The sequence below is a fragment of the Mus caroli genome, unplaced genomic scaffold (assembly GCF_978045245.1).
Source record: "Mus caroli unplaced genomic scaffold, Mus_caroli_1 scaffold_14, whole genome shotgun sequence".
Classification (NCBI taxonomy): Eukaryota; Metazoa; Chordata; class Mammalia; order Rodentia; family Muridae; genus Mus; species Mus caroli.
The window spans coordinates 27,676,808-27,689,679 of record NW_028227269.1 but is presented as its reverse complement, the minus strand read 5'-3'; the positions used below and the strand labels follow the sequence as shown (position 1 = coordinate 27,689,679).

Genomic DNA, 12,872 nt, shown 5'->3' with positions numbered 1-12,872 from the left:
ATTTGCAGCAAACATAGAAAGCATCAAGACTGGCCTGTGCCCCAGCATGCAGGCTTTGAACACACAGCAGTTGAGGAGGAGTCGCTACGCAGGGCAGGCTTTCCCTGAGTTTAGTGATATTTCTAGTGGCTATGCCACACTCTTATAGCACCATTATCTATTTGATGGTGGTCAGTAAACATGTAATGGAAGCTGAGCATAAAATCCCGCTGGAGCAGTGTGAGAATCTTTTCTAATGTGAAACCAAGAATGTCTTCTAAACCCTCTGCCCATTTCCAGTTAATCTTCCTGCCAAATTTAATCTCATAATTGTTCTGTCTGCTTGCTTGTCTGTTTGTTTGAGATGATTGGGCTTATGAAGCATAGGCTAGCCTCTAACTTGCTATGTAGTTAAGGATGACCTTAAAATCCAATCTTTCTGCTTCCACCTACTATGTGCTGTGATCACTGTCACCGTGCTCAGTTCAGTGTCTTACCACATCTGTCCATGTCTATGATATTCCAGCCTTGCCAGTTTGTTTTGGTTTGTTTTGGTTTTTTACATGTGCAGAGTTACAACCATGTCTACCCCAGGACTTGGGCCTTTTTTACTTTAACTCCAAAGTGTTTCTGATAAGGGAAGATTCAGTCTTTTCTATATTATCCATGTTCAAAAAGCAAGGATCCCTTCAGATTTAACTGGTGGTTAATGAAGAGCAAGCAGTTTCATTTCTAACTCAGTGTTTTGCATGGATCTCTGCATTTCTGAAGGCTTCATATGGAATATGGCTAATGTAGTTCTTATCCTGTACATTAGAGTATGTCTAAAAGAAAACTAAGCTATCCATCCAGCCCCTTGTGTGCCCAACAAGGATGGTTCTAGGAACTTCTGGACAATCTGGCTGCATGACAGACTTCATAGGTGCAAAGAGAAAGAATATGTTTCCCTAAACATTCTTTGGCAGATGTGTTGCACAATGATTCTAATACTGGACCAAGTTACATATTTCTATGTTTTAAAACTTTTTATTGATTCTTTGTTAATTTCCCATTATGCACCCCGGTCCCACTCATCTTCCCATCCCTTCATATCCACCCTCTGCCCTTACAACCTCACCTCAAAAGAAAAGAAAAGAAGATAAAATTGAAAAAAAAATCTTGTCATGGAATCTGTAGAGTGTCACAGTGTGTCACACAGTATACCCTTTTGTCCACATATCTTTACTTGTAAAAATTCATTGCAATGAGTCTGTTTCAATGTCTCTGGCTTCTGCTGCACTGTCTATACTGGATCCTCACAGGAGCTCCTTTTGGATATACTATTGCCATGTGTTGTAGAGATCCTGCAAATTTGGATCTGCAGGGCTGGCCCTTTCATGTACCCCAGCAAATCATACATAGGGTAGGTGTTGAGGTGGGCCAACACAAAGCCCTGGATCTGGGCCTGGAAACACCCATACCACCAGGGTGAGCTCTCCTGCACTTCTCTGGTTAGCTCACCCGATGCCACAATTGGTAAGGGGAGGGTCACTCTCCTGCTCCCATATCCTTGGGGTCAGCTCATGCATACCTTTACCCCCAGGGCCAGCTGTGCTTTACTGCCCAGGTAAGGTAAAGGGTCCACTCTCCTGAGTGTTGCAGCCAGTGAGGGACAGAGCTAGCTTTTCCACTGCTCTATGACCTCAGGACCAGCTCTCCCACCTGCCGTAGGCAGTGAGAGGTAAGGGGAGAGGGCATCTCTCTGTCACCCAAGCCACCCCACAACAGACTAGGGGCAGTGCTAGCTCTCCCATGCTCTTGCCCTTGGGGCTGGCTCACCTGTTCCCCAGCTGTCAGGGTCTTCTATACTGTGCTAGCTCTCTTGAGTATGGTGGCCAGGGAAGGGCTGGGCCAGCTCAACACAGTGCCTCAGATGGGAGTCCAGACTAGGGACATGACATCTGAATGGCTTTTGGTGGTAACACGCTCCTGGGACATCAATATAGTCTCTGGCTGACATAGACAGGGCTCCGGGCAGCAGAATGGGCCCAGTTGTCCCCAAGGCCTCAGGTGGCAGTGATAAGCATGTGGTCCCCAGGCAGCCTAGCCCTCAGAGAGAGACACATGGTCACCTGTGGCAGCCCAGATCACGGACATCCACTTGGCCTTTGGTGGTAACTTGGGTCACAGACATCAACACAGGACCCAGCTACAGCAGGACCACAGAGCCAACGTAGCCCTTGGTGGCAGGCCAGGCCAGGACCTTACCATGGCCTCCTCATGTCCACCTGTTCCTCACTGCTGTCTAGATTCCAGTTCCATCTTTCTCCACAGTGTCTGAACCCCTTGGCCTCACTTTCTCTTTCATCTCTCCACCATGCCCTCCACCGTTATCATGGTGGGGCCTGCAGCAGGTGCTTGGGTGTCTTGCCTCTGGTCTGGCTACAGTTGGCTGGTCAGGCCATGGCCACATGTTTTTATTTTTTGGACAGAACTTTGAAATGGTCAGTGTGGTTGATTTCATATAAAGGGAACCATTGCAAAAAGAGAAAAAGGCATAACTGAAAGACCCTGAAACAGAATATGGTACTTGCTATTTCGGCAGGCAGGATATTCTTCTCTAGAACTACTAATAACAGTTGATCCCTAGTAGAGAGATGGTACCCAATCTTTCTGTCAAAAAAATTAAGATCCAAGGAGAGGGTGTAAAGTGTTATTAAGGAAAGAGCATGAAAGCATTAGCTTAAGTACTAGGATGCAATTTCCCAGCAGGACGGGTTCTTCCCACCACAGATTTTAGCCGTGACACGTCTGCTCTTCTTTGGTCTTTATATTACTTATTCCTCCTCACACATGCATCTCATTTTGTTTATGCGTGCTTTTCTTTATTAGGGAATATTTTCTCAGGCTCACACAAGGTTCCCAAGAAGCTAGGCCATAGGCTCCATCCCACAGGACACTCATGTGGCTGACTTCCACTCACTCAGCAAGACCTCTGTCGGCTGGTCATTGGCCTTCTACTATGCTAGTTATTTAAATCCCCTCCAGGGTGCAGCTCTCTGGGTTCCCATCCGCCACCCACGTGGATGGGCCCAAGTGCCCTTGCCCGCTTCTCAACTTTGTTTCCATCCAAACACCCACGGGCTATGGTTTCATTGTCCTCAGTGGGGAAGAAATGAATATCACAGAGGGTTGTTTCTATCACACTCCTGGGAGGACAGGAATGGCAACCTGGTGGTCTAGTTTTCAGAAGGCTGGTGGCCCATGACCTCAAAAATGGAAGTCATGAGAAAGGCAAGTTTCTGTGATTTTTCTAAGATAAATTCCAGGAAAATCAAAGCTGAAACAAGTTTATGTATTTTTAACTCTTTCTAATATTTATAACTTATCATTGTAAGGAAGGAACAAGAATTCAAATAAAGCATTACAAATGAATCATGATGAACAGTTGAAAAGGACTTAGGATCGTGAAAGCAGGATTCAAAATTATAATTATTAGGTTGTTTTCTAGGCAGAAAAAAAAATTTGTGAGAGCGTAAGTAGGCACACCCATAATCTTGTTCTCTGGAGGCTGAGGCTGGAGGACTATCATGAATTCAAAGCCAGTTTGGGCTACATAGTAAATACCAAGATAGACTAATAAACTACAGTGTGAGACCCTATTTCAAAGAAAACAAATTGTTATCCATAAACAAAAATAAACAAGAACCTCTTGTTAACAGCCTTGACCCACACAGTGAGACAGCTGATTTAGCAGCTTTGCAAACTCTTTGTACATATGCACAATCCATTACACATGCGCACAGACACATACAAATGACACAGGACTTCTGACTTAGCTTGGTAGAATGGTTCAGTAGTCAGAGACAGGGTTCAAAGGTAAAATGCCTCCTTATATCTAATCCTTCCTGAGCCATTTCCTCACCTGTAATCTCTTAAGTTCAAACTACCATACACTACTTGTATACTATTTTGCTCTAAGTCATGATTATGAATGTAGGTGAGAAGCTATAATTTCACAGGTTATTTTGAGGATGAAGTAAGTTAAACAGTACATTAATACCAGTGTTGGCACAAGTAGGCATTAATGCACACTTAGCTATTGTTATGTCCTTTTGCAGCTAATTAGATGGACGTCATCTCATTGGACTTTGGCATAACCCCTTAACACCCAACTAAGACTTTGAAGGAATGGATTTGAGTTAGAGTTTGCTGGAAGTACCATCATCTCAATGAAGAGGAGCACTGGTTTGTAAATCTGGACCTCAGTCTGGATTTCTCCTTCTGGGCATGTGATCCCTGTTAAAATTGACACCATTCAGAATGCAGTCCACATGTGTCTCTGGAAGCAGATATTGATTTTATTTTCAGTCGTTTCTTTAGCACGGACATGGGATGGCCAGTGAGCTTCCTACTTGGGAACTATGCAGTGAATTGGATTGTTTCTGCACCAGCTGCAGGGCATCACAGGTGTTCATAGCTCAGCTAATACAGTGGTAAGTGGGACATGAGAGGACAGGAAAAATGCTCCTGGTCTACATGCCATTCCCTGGCATTTTTCTGTCTCCTGTAAGAACAGGCCCAAAGTCTTTATGTAGAGATGCTTAAAGAAGTTAGTAGCTGTGGACAGACGAGGCTGGGGACCAGACGACTGTACAGTGAGAAGTGAGAGACCTTGAAAGTAGTGGGATTGATGTGTAGACAGTATGGCTGCTTAACAGGAAGTGCTGATCCCTCTACTGACTGAGGTAGGACTGAAGGAAAAGCACTAGGGGAAGCTACAGTGGTGTGGATCCTGGGTGGATGGAGTGACTGGCCTGCAGATGAGAGTATGGACTGACCTGTCATTTCTAGGACTGAGAAGGTGCATATATTTCTGAAGAGAGTGATCTGTTCTCTGCTCCATCTGAGAAGGGTGTACTGAAGCTCTGTAACTTTCATTCCATTGCTGTCCTAAGTCATCCTACACAGACCTCTTACTGATGTAGTATGATGTGAATGAGTTCCTGATCTAACTAAGAAATGGGTTGAGTCCCACACTCTCTACGTCCCTTTCTATGGACTGCTCAGAGCCCTTAAAGGCAGTGGTCTCCTCTTATTTATTTTTACATCTCAAGAGACAAAGTTCCTGTCATTGTTGCAACCATGAAAGCAGGTACAGAGATCATGAACACAGGCTTTTACCCCAACACCTTCACAGAAGTTGCCTGAACCCAGCATAGGTCTTTAGTTAATGTGTGTGTGTGTGTGTGTGTGTGTGTGTGTGTGTGTGTGTGTGTTTTGTTAGATCTCATATAGCCCAGTTTGGCCTGAAAGTCACTATATAGCTAAGGTTGGCCTGAACTGATCCTCCTTTCTCCACCTCCCAAGCCCTAGGACTACAGATGTATACCAGTATGCCCAGATTTTGAATATTTTTCTTAAACTGGAAATGGACTTCGATTAACATCTGAAGTATAATGGCTCTTTGGAGTCAGTGACTCCATGTTGAAACTGGATCTGCAACAACCTCCTTCATTCTTCCATTCATGCTGGTTCATATATACCCAGACTACTCCCAGAGATTAACCTAGGCTCCTTACTAAGTTAATGGAGCCTTCTGCACTTTGGGTGAGAAGTGCCTCCCTTCTGTGAGATTGGTAGTTAGGCAGAGGGGGTGGGTATGTGTAGGGTTATATAACTTCAGCACATAAAAGCTGATAGGTGCACACAATTATTCCCTCACCCAAGCTTCTCTTCATGGTTAGTGTTGACTGTGCTCATGATTGATACCCTATGACCTGGAAATACCTATGTTTGGGAGTCTCCAGCCTTATAATGAGCACTATTCCTGCAGTGGTAGAGATTCTGTGGCCCCTTCAAACATCATCAGCACCCACCCACCAAGTTACCAGCAGCAAACAGAGTTGTTCAAGAATGAAACAACATCTTCAGGCCAGAATTTAAAGAGCTTATTGTTTACTAAGCCAGACTCAGAAAAAGTAGGTAATAAAATATTATTTTTAGATTGAGAAAATGAATTAAAGTCATATTTTATATACAAATTGTAATGTATGAAAACTCATCACTAGAAAGAAGGAAAGCAGTGTATATATCCAATTAAGAATCTTAGCCATGCAATTCATGCACTTGATGTGATCCTTCTCAAAAACCTCATTTTTCAAAGAAATATTCTAAAATCCACATGGAATCCCAAAAGACTCCGAGTAACCATTGTACTTACGGCTATGCTATTATACCTGAAATAGTATAATGTTACCAGGGGTTGGGGGAGGGAGATAAAGACTCAGGACAAACAATTGATCCCCAACCTTGCACACAAAGCCAAATGATATTTGACAAGGTATCAATACGAGGGAAAGGAGACTCTTCAATGAATGACAGCAGGAAAACTAGAAACCCGCATGTGGAAGACTGAAGCTGGATCCTCACCTTAAGACTGTAATACAACCAACTTTTGTTTGAGGATGGATCATGGCAGAAATGGAGATGCTAAAAGTGTAAAAGCCTCTAGGATAATGTATAGGAGTCGCTTCACAACAGCAAACCTGAGTCTTGAATATGAAGCCAGAAGTACAAGGAACAAAGAAAAAAATAAGTTGCATTGTATCATTTTTTGAATCTAGAGTTTTGATACTTTGATGGACAGTATCAGTAGAGTTAATGCCACTTGTAAAATGAGTCAGAGTGCTTGAAAATTCATTTTCTGACAAAATTTTGTATATATTTATAACATAGGAAGAGTTTTTACTACTCAACTGCAAAAATGCCCTAATTAAAGACAATTTAATATCTCTACAAAAGGATATAAAAGTTTCTCCTCCTCTGCTCCCTTCTCCTCCTTCATGAGTTTTGAAGTTTGGCTTTTCTCTGTAGCCATGGCCTGCCTGAAATCCACCATTAACTCAGACTAACATCAAACTCTACTGATCCTCCTGCCTGAGTCTCTCTAAGTAACATGGTCTCTACAGGCATGTTCTTGGTTAAAATAATACAATTTCCTAATAAGTACGTAAAAACAAATTCAACATCATTGATCTTTATAGAAATTTTAATCAAAACTGCAGTGATACACCATTTTACACTCATTAGGATGGCTATGGGTATAGATAAATTGAAAACTACACAGCATTCAGGGAAGTATAAAATGGTATACCAACTACAAAATCCACACAAGTGTAAAAATACCATATGATCTATGTGACCCACACTTCTGCTTACAGGGACATAGCCAGGATGTTTTTAAAAAAAAAAACCAATGACCTAAATATGAATTTATCCATCCTGAGTTAATGGCAGCATCAGCCCTGATAGGTAAAAGGCAGAGACACGTGGGTATATCCAGTGCTAAGATTATATACTAAAATATCAGTCAGCCTTAAGAAGGAAAGGAATTCTGACATGCAGCACATGATATACTAATATGTGAAGCCAAAAGGACAGTCACGGACGGACAGATGACTTATGGTCCTACCCATACAAAGGCTCTAAGAGCCCCAAATCGTAAGGATAGGAGGAGGCATGGAGTCTGCTTGGGAGGAAGTGATACTCGCTGGGTATCAAGCTGAGATATGTAGCTATGTAGAGCTCAGAAAATATATGCTGAAGGCCATACACGTATGTGAGTAATTTCAGGATCCAAGAGCTTTGTGTCTAGACACAGCTACGATGAGCTTTTCTGCTATGCCATGCTATTTTATCATGGTTCACTGACAGAAGCTCAGGGATAACCTAGAATTCTGTAAAGCTTGCAGGTTCTCGTGGCATTCAGAAAGATCCATCAAAAAATGGACCGTTCATCCTTTCCATGAAGTGAGGTCCTAAATACACCACCACCGCCCCTTCCTTAAACATGGAAGCCCTGAACAGAACTCAAAATGGAAGCAGATCCAACTTCCCCTGAGTCAGCACCAAGGAGATGCTGCATAGCTAAGAAGAATGGACAGTCCTGCTAAGGGTCAGACACTTCTGTTTTACTCCACAGTTGGATCAGAGAGAACTCCCAGGTCCTGATCTAGCAACAGGAAGCATGCCTCCAACTTCACACCCTGCTTTGTCATTGAGATTAAAGAATGCTTTGTTTAGCAAATTAAAACCCCTCCATTCCAAAACATACGTTTATGCTTGTTCACATGAACAACTTGTAAGGCAAATGTACAAATCTTTCCTATGTCAGGCACAGAATGGCTGGCAGGTCATTACCTTTACGTGGCTCCTGGAATATCCATATGTCTGTGGGGACAGCTGGAGCCTTTCTTTTGTTGACAATGTGAGAGACACAAACACTGGACTGGACTCAGAAACTACATCTTCCCCTCTTCTATCAGATGTGGTCACTCTAGAGAAGAATAGAGAAGCAGGATAATGAGCTGATAGGCACAATAGGAAGTAATCCTACATGAGAGATGTGATTACCAGGGCACAGGGCTACTGGCACGGCATGTGTAATGAGTAGCGAGGTATAACAGGCTAAGCACCCAGGCATTATGTGAGGGGACAATGACACTGCCCCCACCCTCATCTCAAAACAGAGTTCTGATCAGGCATTCTTTATAGAAAAATCCCTTTAGGAAACAAGCTAAACTAACATTGCAATGTGGAGATAGTATAAAACTATCATATATCAATAAAACTCGCTACAAGAGTTATTTGTAATCCGCTTAAAAAGCATTGAGACAGTGTGATAGATCATAAGGCTAATTGGAGAAGCATAGATTATATTTTATTTTCTTCACTTCAGAGGATAGTATACCTGCCTGTGGTCACATCCTCTAAAATATCTTACAAGAGTTTGTTATTTGCTGCTGTGAAAGAAAGCCAAATAAATAAATAAATACATAATATATAAATACATAAATAAAAGTGTCCTGGTTTAATTTCTGATGCTGTGATAAAATACTCTGACCAAAGCAACTAAGGGATAGACTTCTTTTTGCTTGCAGTCCTAGGCTGCGAGGTTTCAAACCTGCCTTTCAAATAGCTGGTCCCATCACATCACAAATAAACAGCACTAAGAAACGAAAGCCCCACTGTGAGCAGGCTGCTGCCTAAGCTCAGCTAGATGGTGTTCACACTCACACAGTTCAGGGCAAAGCCCATGAAATGATGCCACATTCAGGGTGGCTCTTCCAATAGCCATTAATAATTAAGACAATACTCAACAGACAAACCCACAGTCCAACCTAATCTAGACAAGTCTTCATTAAGATTGTCTTCCCAGGTGACTCCAGGTTAAGGCAACTTGACGGATCAAACAAAGAAACGCAGTGATGTCTTAAGTACTATCTTTATATTACTTAAGAGTTTCCATTAAAGTGATTGTATCTGTAAAACAGAATTTTGTAGATAAAAATGAAAAGCATATTTGGAGCCCCAAACTGATCCTTCATTTGCCAGGAGGGGCTTGGCAGTAATTTCTAACTCTTTCTGGGGGGGACTATCCCATACTGCTGCCTACCACTTCCAGGTGACCCACAACTCAGCTCTTTCATGGTCTCTGAGCACACAGACCTGGAGGAATATGCTCCTAAGCAGGGGAGTCATGAAGGAAGGAGGTTAGTGTGGCGGTCAAGACAAAGGCCCTGTCTGTAAACCCTTCTCTCTCTTTCTTCTTTCTTTCTTTCTTTCTTTCTTTCTTTCTTTCTTTCTTTCTTTCTTTCTTTCTTTCTTTCTTTCTTTCTTTCTTTCCTTCTTTCCTTCTTTCCTTCTTTCCTTCTTTCCTTCTTTCCTTCTTTCCTTCTTCCTTCCTTCCTTCCTTCCTTCCTTCCTTCCTTCCTTCCTTCCTTCCTTGTTGTTTTGTTGTTTTGTTTCAAGACAGGGTTTCTCTGTATAGCCCCGGATGTCCTGGAACTCACTTTGTAGACCAGGCAGGCCTCGAACTCAGAAATCCGCCTGCCTCTGCCTCCCGAGTGCTGGAACTAAAGGCTTGCGCCACCACTGCCCAGCTATAAACCTTTTTCTAACCCAAATCTTCATGGGCTTAGTTCTGAGACATAGAAGGAAAAGACACTGAGCAATGATATGAGAATTCCTTCCTTGGGGAGACATAAAGAGCCCTTAGTTGTAAGCCAACATTGCCAGTCCACCAAAGTTTTTCCTAGGCAACTGTCCCAGTTTCCTTTCTACTGCTGATGAACACCATGACCAAAAGCAACATGGAAGGACAGGGTTTATGTCACCTTACACTTTATAGTCTGTAATAAGTGGAAGCCAAGACAGGAACTTGACATCAAGAAATAAAACAGAAGCCATGAAGGACTGATTCTTACTGACTTACTCTCTGTGGCTTATCTACCTTGATTTCTTATACAACCCAGGACTACCTGTCTCGGGGTGGCACCATCCATAGTGGCCTGGCCCCTGACACATCAACTAACAACCAGGGAAATGCCTCACAGACTCAGCGTATACCAATCTGTTGAAAGCATTTTTCTCCATTGAGGTTTCCTTCCCAGATGACCCTAACTGTGCAAAGTTGACAATAACTAACCTGCACAAGGGCCAATGAGTTTTATTGGGCTTACTCACAGAACGTGGGGAGTGTGGGTGACCCCCAAAGCAGCTACAGTGGAACGTCTTTATCCACCTTTGACAATGACTTCCCCATTGCCTCTCTCAGATGGCATCATCCCGACAGATGAGCTGCCCCAGAAAGCACCTCCAGAGATGCAAGGCCATGTGGAATGAGTGCAGAGTTGCATACAAATGGCTGGGAGGAGGGGTTGGAAGATTAAGTGAGGGCTCAATGTCTCTACCCAGCCCCTCCTTCTAATGAGAGATGTCAACAGTCAACGAGACAGATGGTGATGAGAGCCTGAAAGTTGGCACAACTGATCTGATGAAGATGGAGGCTCATTTGCTTAGAGGACAGCATCCTGTAACAAATGGATTATAGGCTACCAACCTCCCCCATCCCCCAGGGCTCTTGATGCTTTTGTGTGTGTGTGTGTGTGTGTGTGTGTATGTGTGTGTGTCTGCGTATTAGAATACACATACCTACACTCCATGCTTTGATTAATATACAGCACTATGTAGACATTCACAGGAAAGTTGACAGAATCATTAAAACCCCACCTTTGCCCAGTTGCTTGGTATTAGTGAAGAGAGTGTGTGAAGAGTGTCTGGTTGCCCCATATGCTGTGTGCTCACTTTTGATGGATCCTGGGATGAGCTCTAAGTGGAGTGCTTAGCAGGGAGCAGAAGATGCAACATAGCAGACTGTCCCCACTCTTTCCCTTGTTCTGTTCCCTTATTTCCCAGAAGAGAATCTGGGCACAGAAGAGATTTGGATGCAGTTAGAAGGGATGCCACAGGGATCTCACTTGCCCTTTCCTCTGCATCCCTTGCAGCTTGCAAAACTACAGGGTATTATCTACCCAGAGTAGCACTGGGTCATCTTCCCTTTCCTTAGACTATGAAGTTCTGTATGTATGTGTGTGTCTCTGTATGTGCCGTAGTTTGGCTTCTGAGAATTCACCAGTGTGTGTGTGTATGTGTGTGTGTGTGTTGTTGTTGTTGTTGTTGTTGTTAAGTATTAGATGCAGTGTGTCCTTATTAGGAGATGCTATAGACTTTGGAAGCTGTGTCTTGGTGAAACATCCTTAGATTCTGGTGACCTTGAAGGGAGCTAAGCTACCCAGGCTCCTTTTGACAGAGCTTGCTCTGCCTCTTGCTCCTCTCCATTTCATCTGACACCCACCGAAGCCTTGACGCAATCCTCTGCCTGGGCTTGAAGTGATCCTAAATCTGGGAGTCAAAAAAAATCACCTTTTCCCTTTTAAGTTACTGGTTCTGAGGATTTTGTTACAGAGGTGGAAAGATGACAGACATTGGCTAACCCTGTTATAGCACTATGTCATGTGTAGGTGGAACATCCACTGCCATTGCCAGCATGTGGAACGCCAGTCACTCAAGGACACCGGGCTACTTTTTTATGGCAAGCCTTCCTCTGAGCTTCCATCACCTCTGTCCGCCCCCCACCCCCAGCCACTGGAATGATACCCATCCTGTATTTTGTTATGCCAAAAACGATTTAAATGGAGTCTTACACTACAGGATCTTAAAAGTAGCTTTTCTTCATTAGCACTTTCCTCTGGAGACTCCCCAGGTTGCTTTGTTCATTGACAGTTTGTTCTACTCTGTGGCTGAATAGCATTGCTTGACATATTGTCCCAAGTCCTTCATTCTCTGAAGGACTTCTGGGTAATTCTCATCTGGGCTTCTCCAAAACAGAGCTGCTGTAAACATTTGCATGTAAGTTTGTGGGTGAATGTGCTTCTGGTTTTTGGGGATATTCCAGGTCCATAGCGGGCTCCATAGATACTATCAGACTGATATTCTAAAGAAACTATTAAAAGGTTTTCCAGCGATGCTGTGACAAGTCACACACCATCACTGTGTCTCTCTGGTTCTGCCAAGTGTGGTGCGGTGCCTACAGTTAAGTCTACCCTTTCCTTATAGATTCTGGGACTTACCATTGCACAGTCTGTCAAGTTAAGTGACATATGGGTCCCTGCCTTTGTCCAGTTTCTTACCAAGTTTCTTTTAACTATTGCTTTTCAAAAGCTGGCTGTGTGTTACACTTAGTCGTGGTTCAGTACCAAGATTTTCAAATGTTGTACCAGTCCTTTGCTTCTCCTTTCTGCATCTTATCGGGGCTCTTTGTTAAGGAAAAGTTGTACTTTTGATGAATTCCATTTCGTCAAATTCTCTTCTGAGTTTCTGTGACTGTGGTTTTGCATTTCACTTTTCTCTGTATCATGTTAGAACCGGCTGCCCAACTTACTGCTAATTACAACAGGGTATCATGGCTCCCAGTAGGCGCTCAGCCCACTCATTCCTGGTTTGTTAGGTAGAGTGAATACTTTCCCCCTGGTAGGGAGATAGCTCAGTCAGTAAAATGCTTGCTTTGCAAG

The 12,872-nt window shown here is 43.2% G+C and overlaps 1 protein-coding gene across 16 annotated transcripts in view; it reads right to left on the bottom strand.

The window, feature by feature from the left end:
* The window catches only part of Myt1l (myelin transcription factor 1 like), a 391,301-nt gene that overhangs the window by 182,563 nt on the left and 195,866 nt on the right, over positions 1-12,872 (bottom strand). For all 16 annotated transcript variants that reach the window (XR_015045201.1, XM_085830269.1, XM_085830266.1 and 13 more), the window contains exon 4: positions 8,161-8,296. The gene's annotated coding sequence lies outside the window, so the exon portion shown is untranslated. The remainder of the gene's footprint in view (positions 1-8,160; positions 8,297-12,872) is intronic.